The 8,563-nt window shown below is 38.0% G+C and overlaps 1 pseudogene; it reads left to right on the forward strand.

Moving 5' to 3' along the window:
* LOC145096246 (2-succinylbenzoate--CoA ligase, chloroplastic/peroxisomal-like) overlaps nt 1–7,609 on the forward strand; it is a 35,547-nt pseudogene extending 27,938 nt beyond the window's left edge.
* The last annotated feature ends 954 nt before the right edge of the window (nt 7,610–8,563 follow it).

Consider the following 8,563-nt stretch of genomic DNA (forward strand, 5'->3'; position numbering starts at 1 on the left):
AAAGGAAACTCGTTCTTTTCAAAACTAAACCGCTTATGAACTCACCAGCTTTATGTTGATTTTCAAATCGCTTGTATTCTCAGGTCAGCATTAGACAGGTACACCGCCACCTTTTGGAGAAGACAGTGTGACAACCCGGAATTTCCACTCTGTACGAACAATATCACTTCAATAGAAGTTATAACAGTCATAGTCAATTTTCAGACTTTTCGTATAAGTTGGAGTAATCCAGGGTTTACACTTCAGTAAATATCAGGAGAGTGGATGCACTATGGTTTTGTGCAACACTGTTATTCTAACACTCTGTTATATTAGAAATCATTTCAGGAATAAAAATATTTTCTGTCGAAAATATCTCTGGACTATAAATAGATTTCTGAACCAAATTCATTCATTATTCACATTTCCAACTAGAGAAAAGCCATTTTCTCTCTCACGGATCTTCGGGTTTTCATCCCAAATCGTGAGTACACTTCTATAGTTGTTTCATTATACTTATTATATGCTTAATAACATAGATTACATGTCAAATATGTGAGATTCGGGAGTTTACTGCCCAAGAATGTTCTTGGGGAGTAAACTCCAAAAAGAGGCATAAATGCTTCCTAGTCCCATATCCTTGTTTAGTAACTAGCTTAGGATTGTATATAGGTATATTTGAGGCTAGAAAACAATAAAAAACACCAAGCTTAGGGTGTTCACGGCCCAAGAACTTCTTGGACCGTGAACTCCAAATTCAAGGGCCAAAATGTGCCCTAACCACTCCTAAAGCTTTAGACATTAACCCCCATTTATTCCTAGCTAAATTGTGGACTTTAAAACATCAAAAGCACCCCCTTAAAGTGAGTTTACGGCCAAGGTAATACTCATAGGCTGTAAACACCAAACAAGGGCACCAAAGTGTGCCTAGGGTCCTCATTAGCCTTAAACAAATGCCTAGATATTATCCTACTTGTGCTTGGGACTTGAAAGAATAAAAATACCCATCCCATGAGAGTTTACGGCCATAAAATCTAAGGGAATTGGCCTTGGGGCCGTAAACTCCTCAAGGGAGTGTTTCTATGCCCTAAACTACCCAAAGAACTAAGCCACCAAGTAGAACTTATTCTAGAAATCAAATAGCACTTCAAAACACCATGTACCACCAAGTTGAGAGTTCACGGCCGTAAACTCAAGGGTTTACAACTGTAAACTCCTTGTGTGGAGTTTATTGAGTGTTAAACACATAATTAAGGCCTTTTGAAACATTAAACCCCTTTAGCCTTGTCCCACAACAACCTAGAAGCAACCATTAGGACCTATAACACTTATACAAAGTTTTTACATGTTTCAAAATGTCCCAACAAATTTTATTAGTTATTATTTGGCTAATTAGTTATATATATGCTCATTATATGATAACTAGGCTCGTGCGTGTGAACAAGTCTCCGTTTGCCTCCTAGCACAGTATCCGACACTTCAATCCAATCCACTCACCACAAGTGAGTTCATACCCCTTTAATTAACCTTTGAAATACTTTTAAATGTTTTAAATGCTTTTATGGGGGGGGGGAATACAAGTTAAATACTTATAGTTATTACATCAATCACATGTGATTAATAACTATAATACCAATGATTTTACCACTGTTCAAACTGTTTATCAAACTGCCTTACGCTAAAATGTTTTACAAACTCTTTTCTTACCAAATAATTTCATTTAAACTTTATTATATTTCTTATAAATTTCATGCCCATATATGTATAGATATATAAGAAATGTTTAAAAGGCTTAGGAAGGCCGTCCGCCCTATTTCCTTTTCCTTGATTTGGATGTGGTCTGGTGGGATGTCGGTTAGCCGTCCGAGGGTCGTTTCAATATTAATTATATATCATATGTACATATATAGACATAAAAGTACTCCTTTATTCATGCGTATCAGTACATCATTTGTAAGTTACCATCGGGGTAACACAGAATCACACTTATACTATTGCTAGATCAATGAGTCAGTTCATTCATGAGTCAATACTTAGTACTATGAGATCATATACATTACATTACTATGAAAACATATACATTACTATAAGAACATATACAACTATACTAGAGAAGAACATATACAACTATACTAGGAAGAGAACATATACAACGATACTAGAACAAGTAACATTACATTACATATACATGCATACGTTAACAATTGTGATCCACTGTATTGGAGCATGCCTTAAATGTCATGGCCCGAGTTGTAGCCAGAATTCTCTTGGAGGGAGAGCGTGAGTTTGTGTATAGATCTATACTGGATTGACTATCCTACACCTTGCTGCTAGCTACAGCCGGACCTGCAGGTCTGTGGGTGCCAAACGTCATTCCGTTTTACGACCATTCATTTGTCGTTGTTTATCCGTTCGATAGTATGGTACAATTAATCACCTGATACCTTAATATAAATCCGGTTTAAGGTAGTTAGTACAGCAGTAGTTCCTATAATACAACACTACAGTACTACAATAATTTACCCATTACATATATTTAGTGATTATGTCACTTAAACATTAATGTACAAACTATATTTTGTTAATGATAGTTACACTTGGGAAATTACACACTTTTACAACAAACGAACATACAAAACAGTTAAGCCTTGGTAGAAGGCTACTTTAATAGAAAATATAGGTTTTTCTGAGAGATTCAAACTTTTACAAACACTTACAAACATTTACATACATTTTACAAACTTACACTTGAGACATGTTCAAACGTTTTGATAACAAACACCGACACTAAAATACTTATGAACTCACCAGCTTAATGCTGATAAACTCTTTCAAAATAACTTGTATTCTCAGGTCATCAGTAGACAGGTACCGAGGCCAGCTTTTGAGAAGATGGAGCGCATCCAAGACTCATCTTATTATTTTGATTTACATTATATTTTTGGTGTCTATAACTGTACAGAACACGCTTGTATTAAAATTATATATTTAATGCAATGGATGATGTTGTTTGCTTGTTTACTTTTACTGTGTTGTGATACTCTACATGACGTCCTCCGCCCCAGAACGTTTCCGCCGTTCTTGGTTTTGGGGTGTGACAGACGGAGCGTTCCGAAGACTCGTCTTTACTTTTGTTCATATGATATATAACACTTGTATAACCTTTCTTTCAAACAGATGTAAACAATATTATGTAATGTAATGTTTTGTGTTTACTGTTTTACTATGTGCATTGGATTTGATACTCAACGTGGAGTCAACCCCAGAAATGTTTCCGCCTTTGGTTTTTGGGGTGTGACAGGTGGACTATCATTAGTTATAGGCATGCTTATGGTAGGAGGATGACATGTCTTGATGCCAAAATTTGAAGCTAAGTCACCTCTTGAAGCTATTGAAAAGCATCATGTCACTTCCTTCATAACAGTTCCTACAATTATGTCTAATATGATTTCTTTAATCATGTATTTTTTGTAACACTGTGAATTTCAAACCAAATTTTTCAATTTAAAAACACATTTATCATAATTATAAAATCACAAAATGTCATTACTTCAAATCATTAAATCTCATGTCCAAAAATTGTATGTATCAAAACTCCAGGATCCTCTCAATTTAACTTTGTCTCCGATGTGTGTACAATCAAGCCGGTGCCCTCCCGCGATCCTAATAAGAACCTGAAACACATAACAAATAACACGGTAAGCACGAAGCTTAGTGAGTTCCCCAAAATACCACACACAATAATTAGCCACTCAAGGCTATAGCTCTATAAGACCTTCCGGTGAATGTGTCTCAGTGGGACCCTCCAGTCCCACAGCTCGTTGGACCCTCTGGTCCGGTCTAACCCTCCGGTCTCACTACTTGTTGGACCCTCTGGTCCGGTATAAGTAAGGACCCTCCGGTCTCATATTTTGTTGGACCCTCCGACCCGATCTAAGTATCTCATAATTTATCACACAGTACATATCACATAGAAAATGCATAACTCAAGCAAGCACATAAGACCCTCTGGTCACACATAACTACCACTCTAGGTAAAGTATAGTGAGAAGACTCACCTCGACATCAAGCAAGCATCCTCACACTCGAATCTCGATCTAGCCACCACCTAACACATAGGGTAGTTATCCTAATAAATACTTGATTCTCGACTCTAAAAAACCAATCGCTACTTTTCTCCTTCCAACTCTCGAATTGGGTAAAAGACCATTTTACCCCTCCATGGTCTCTAATTGTAACAACATAAATTTTCAAATAATTTTTCATTTTTAAAACATAATTCAATTCATAACAAAATCCAGTGTATCACATATTATCTTAATAAACAACCCCAGAATCTCAATTACATAAATCTTCATCAGTGTGTACAGATCATGCCGGCGCCTTCCCGCGATCCTTGCTAGTACCTGAAACCCATATCACATAACACAGTAAGCATAAATGTTTAGTGAGTTCCCCAAAATAGCACATACAACACATACGCCACTCAAGGCCATAACTCTATGGGACCTTCCGATCCATGTGTCTCAGGGGACTTCCGTCCCAATACTGGTAGACCTTTCGGTCCTACCCATAATGACCTTCCGGTCCTCCTCATCGACCTTCCAGATCGTCTTATCTTGACCTTCCGGTCCATACCATGTTGACCTTCTGGTCCATATCATGATGACCTTTTGGTCCATTCCATGCTACTCATAACATATCATAACACATACATATCACATATCAACATTTATCACATACTCTGCATAGCATATAAGACCTTCTGGTCACACATAATTACCACTCTAGGTAAAGTATAGTGAGAAGAATCACCTCGTATGAAGTCGGATAAACTCTCCTGCTCAAATATCCCGACCTAGCCTCCTATCAACATGATAACATCTCTAATCAAAATCCCCTCATGTTCTCATCTCTAATAATGGGTAGAAGACAATTATACCCCTCTCTGACCTCTCTTGAATCAGCTTAACCAAAACCCCAGGGTCAACTGAAGTCAACTCTAGTCAACGGCCAAACTTTGACCAGACTCGGCGAGTGCACATGGGTGACTCGGTGAGTCCAAGCGTGTCCTCTGGATCCTTCTAAAGCTTCATTCGACTCGTCGTGTGAACCCTCCACTCGATGGGTTACCACTGGTCATGAATCGCGGGACAACCTGATCCGACTCGTCGAGTTCCCTTATGGACTCGGCGAGTTCCTTACATGGCAACACTCATTCGACCTTCTGAGGTCAGATCTGTTTCTCTAATTTATATATCTGGCCTTCTAGCACCCAAAAGTCATGTAAAGGTCTGAACTTGAGGCTCATACATGGTGTATTTTGCTCTATACATCATTATGACTCCATTAAAGCTTCATAGCTTCAAAGCTCCAAGGTTACTCCTTCATGGCCACCTACTTTTAGGTTCTCTGGACCTCACAAGGTCCAGATCTACAAAATAACTCGAAGAAGGGTTTGGATGCACCCAAAACCCCATCAATAAGGTGATACAAGCCCTAACTTAACCACCAAAGAAAATCTACTCAAACACAAGGGAGACAAGAGCTTGTACCAGATCTGAAGCTTGAAATGAAGATGAAATTGATCCACCAACTCTCCTATGAGATCCTTGCAACACCCTTGAACTTCTTCTCAAAGAAATGACCTCCAATTAGCCTCTGTTTCCTCTTTAGCTCACAAATAACTCTAGGGTTTCTCTCAAGGGACGAAGACACTGATGGGAAGGCGCCAAGGAGGCTATAAGTGCCTTTAAATATGCCTAGGACCAAGAGAATTAGGGTTTCTGTTAACAACACTGACTCAGTGAGTCCGCTTGCCGACTCGTCGAGTCCATTCATTTTCCATGTCACCAAGCCGCGATCCTACTCGACGAGTTAAGGCGCCAACTCGTCGAGTTACTCCTCATAACTTCGAAAATAAATACTTATTTTATCATACCTGGAAATCCAGATGTTACACTAATACTCATGTAGACCGAACCCTAAAGTCAACATAAGTCAAACTCAAGTCAACAACCCTTGTTGACCCCAGCTCGTCGAGTCCCCTCATTTCCTCAGAAGTCTCATGTAGGTCCAGCTCAGCTCGTCGAGTTGACTCCCAACTCGTCGAGTTATCGCATGATCAAGCTCATCGGGATAAATCCTAGCTGACTCGTCGAGTCAGCTTATAGACTCAGCGAGTCGCTTCAGTATGATTTCCCATTCAGACGTTTTAAGTTAGATCTATGGTCCCAATCCCTAGATCTAACCTCTCTAAGCTCAAAAGTCACGTAAAGCTTGCAGCTTTACGTTCATGCATGTCACTTTGGCTCAAAATGCCAAATCAAGACTCTAACAAGGTTTAGATGCACAAGATCTTGCCTCCATCTCAATAAATCTTGGGTCTTTGGACTCACAAAGTCTCCTATAGTTCAGATATGAGGTTTCCAACCTCATACCATGCTTATTTAACTCAAAGGTACAAAAGAATGGGGGGAAAAGCTCTAAAATTCTTAAGATGAGATCTAGCAAAAGAAATGGACAAGATGAGAACTTTGTACCTCTATACAGCAGCTAATGCACTCAAAACCACAGATCCACAACCCTCCTTAGGTCCAAATCACGTAGCTCTTCTATCTCCTTCAAAGAAGTGCACAAGAATGCACAAAATGGCCACTCACTCTCTTCACAATGGATGGAACAGTTTAGGGTTTCTCGCAGGCTCTCAAATGACAATTGGTGGCGGAAATGAGGGCTTAGGGCCCCTTAAATAAGTCACAACCCTGGAGATTTAGGGTTCATCTCACAACACCAACTCGACGAGTCGGGACAATGACTCGTCGAGTCAGTTCATTAATCTACGTGGCCAACTTGACTCTACTCAACGAGTCAAGGCACCAACTCGTCAGTCACCCTGCTAAAGCATAAGCAAATATCATTCCCGAAAATCAGGATGTTACATTTTTTAACTAATACATATATAAAGTGCATTTCTATTAATAAGTATTCTTTTGTATTAATTCTTCATGACTTTATATCAGATTTTCAGGGAGAAAGATACATGTAAAGAGTTATTAATGGTGAATAAGATTATGAATGGTGGTGGAAGCCTTTCAGTTAAGCTAATTAAAGAAGCAACAAATGTTTTCTCTAGAGCTGTGCTTTTTCTCGGCTTATGGTTGTTTTATATTTACTTTCAGTTTTTTTTTGATGAAGTGTATGTATGAGGAGGGCATTTACGTCTTTTTCTTTGGAAGGGATGACTGAGGGTTGTTCGTCTCTGACTTTTATGACACTTAATGATCCTACAAAGCAAATAACAAGTGAACAAGAAGAAGTTGTTTGTATTGGAAAGGTTGCACCACATGTTGAGTTGAAGATTAACACAAAGGATCCAGGCCATGTTGGACACATTCTAACAACAGGGCCCCACTTAATGATTGGATACTAGGGGGACCCGGACCACCATATTCTAACGAAATCAGGGTGGCATGAAACTGGTGATATAGGGAGAATAGATGATGCATTCTCAATTTTCCCATTATATATTTTGTTTGTTTATATTTGCAAGTAATTTTTTCATTTATCTATGCAGATGGATATCAATCTTACCATTGGTATCTTCTATCGTGTTTGTACATTGATATAATATTAAATCTTCATATTGTTCTTATATCACTCTAATTTGCATCATTTTAATTGATTAAAAGTGAAGTGACGTGTTGCCGAATACTAATTATGGGGTTGTTGGATTACCTACAAGCAATCAAAATATGAAAGAAGGTCAATCCACAAGAAATGATGGATCTGTTGGCTCCCCGTGTCTAATCAAATCACCAAAGGTTATGATTTTACTTTTATTATCCAAATTATGCACAACCATTAATAAACATGTATCATTTAATAATTGTTTGCTTGCATTATCACCTTGATGTTTATATCAAATAGTTATATAACCAAAGGTTATGATTTTCCATTTTTTTTATTTCTTTATCACACAACAAATTACATTTTCATTTGGTGCAGTTTCTATATTTAAGTGGTAAATTCACTAGATAGCAATATAGTTTTCATTTTGTTTTGATTCCTTTATGTTAGAATAATAAAGAGTATATTGATAGAATCTAAACAGGTATATGAATCAAGACAAGAACACAATGATCGAATATGTGCTGAATGATTAAAAGTCACTGCCTTAGAAGAGCTCGACAAAGAACTTCTACTATAAAGGTAGTTTTGGGTTTAGTACAATCGATACTAATCACGGTGCATGCATGCACTATAAATAGTCTAACCCTAGCATATTAATATCGAGTGGACAGGCCCAACCCGTTATAAAAGATAAATTAAAACAATACAATACAATTATTGACACAACATTAAATAACCCAACAACCCCCCCCCCCCTTTGTGTCAATAAGGAAGGTAGATCTTCATTATTGTTGGCGCTTCTGAACTGCAAAAAGTTTCGGCATTGTACCTAGCAAAGTCTTGCAAACCTGGATATACCAGTTAATCATATCCGAGAAACATTTATCATCCCCTGCACTGTTTGTTTTGCACTGATTCATTAACTCCATAATGTATTGTAGGCAAGAGGTGG

The sequence above is a fragment of the Lactuca serriola genome, chromosome 3 (genome assembly GCF_051521515.1).
Source record: "Lactuca serriola cultivar US96UC23 chromosome 3, Lser_US96UC23_V15, whole genome shotgun sequence".
NCBI classification, from domain to species: Eukaryota; Viridiplantae; Streptophyta; class Magnoliopsida; order Asterales; family Asteraceae; genus Lactuca; species Lactuca serriola.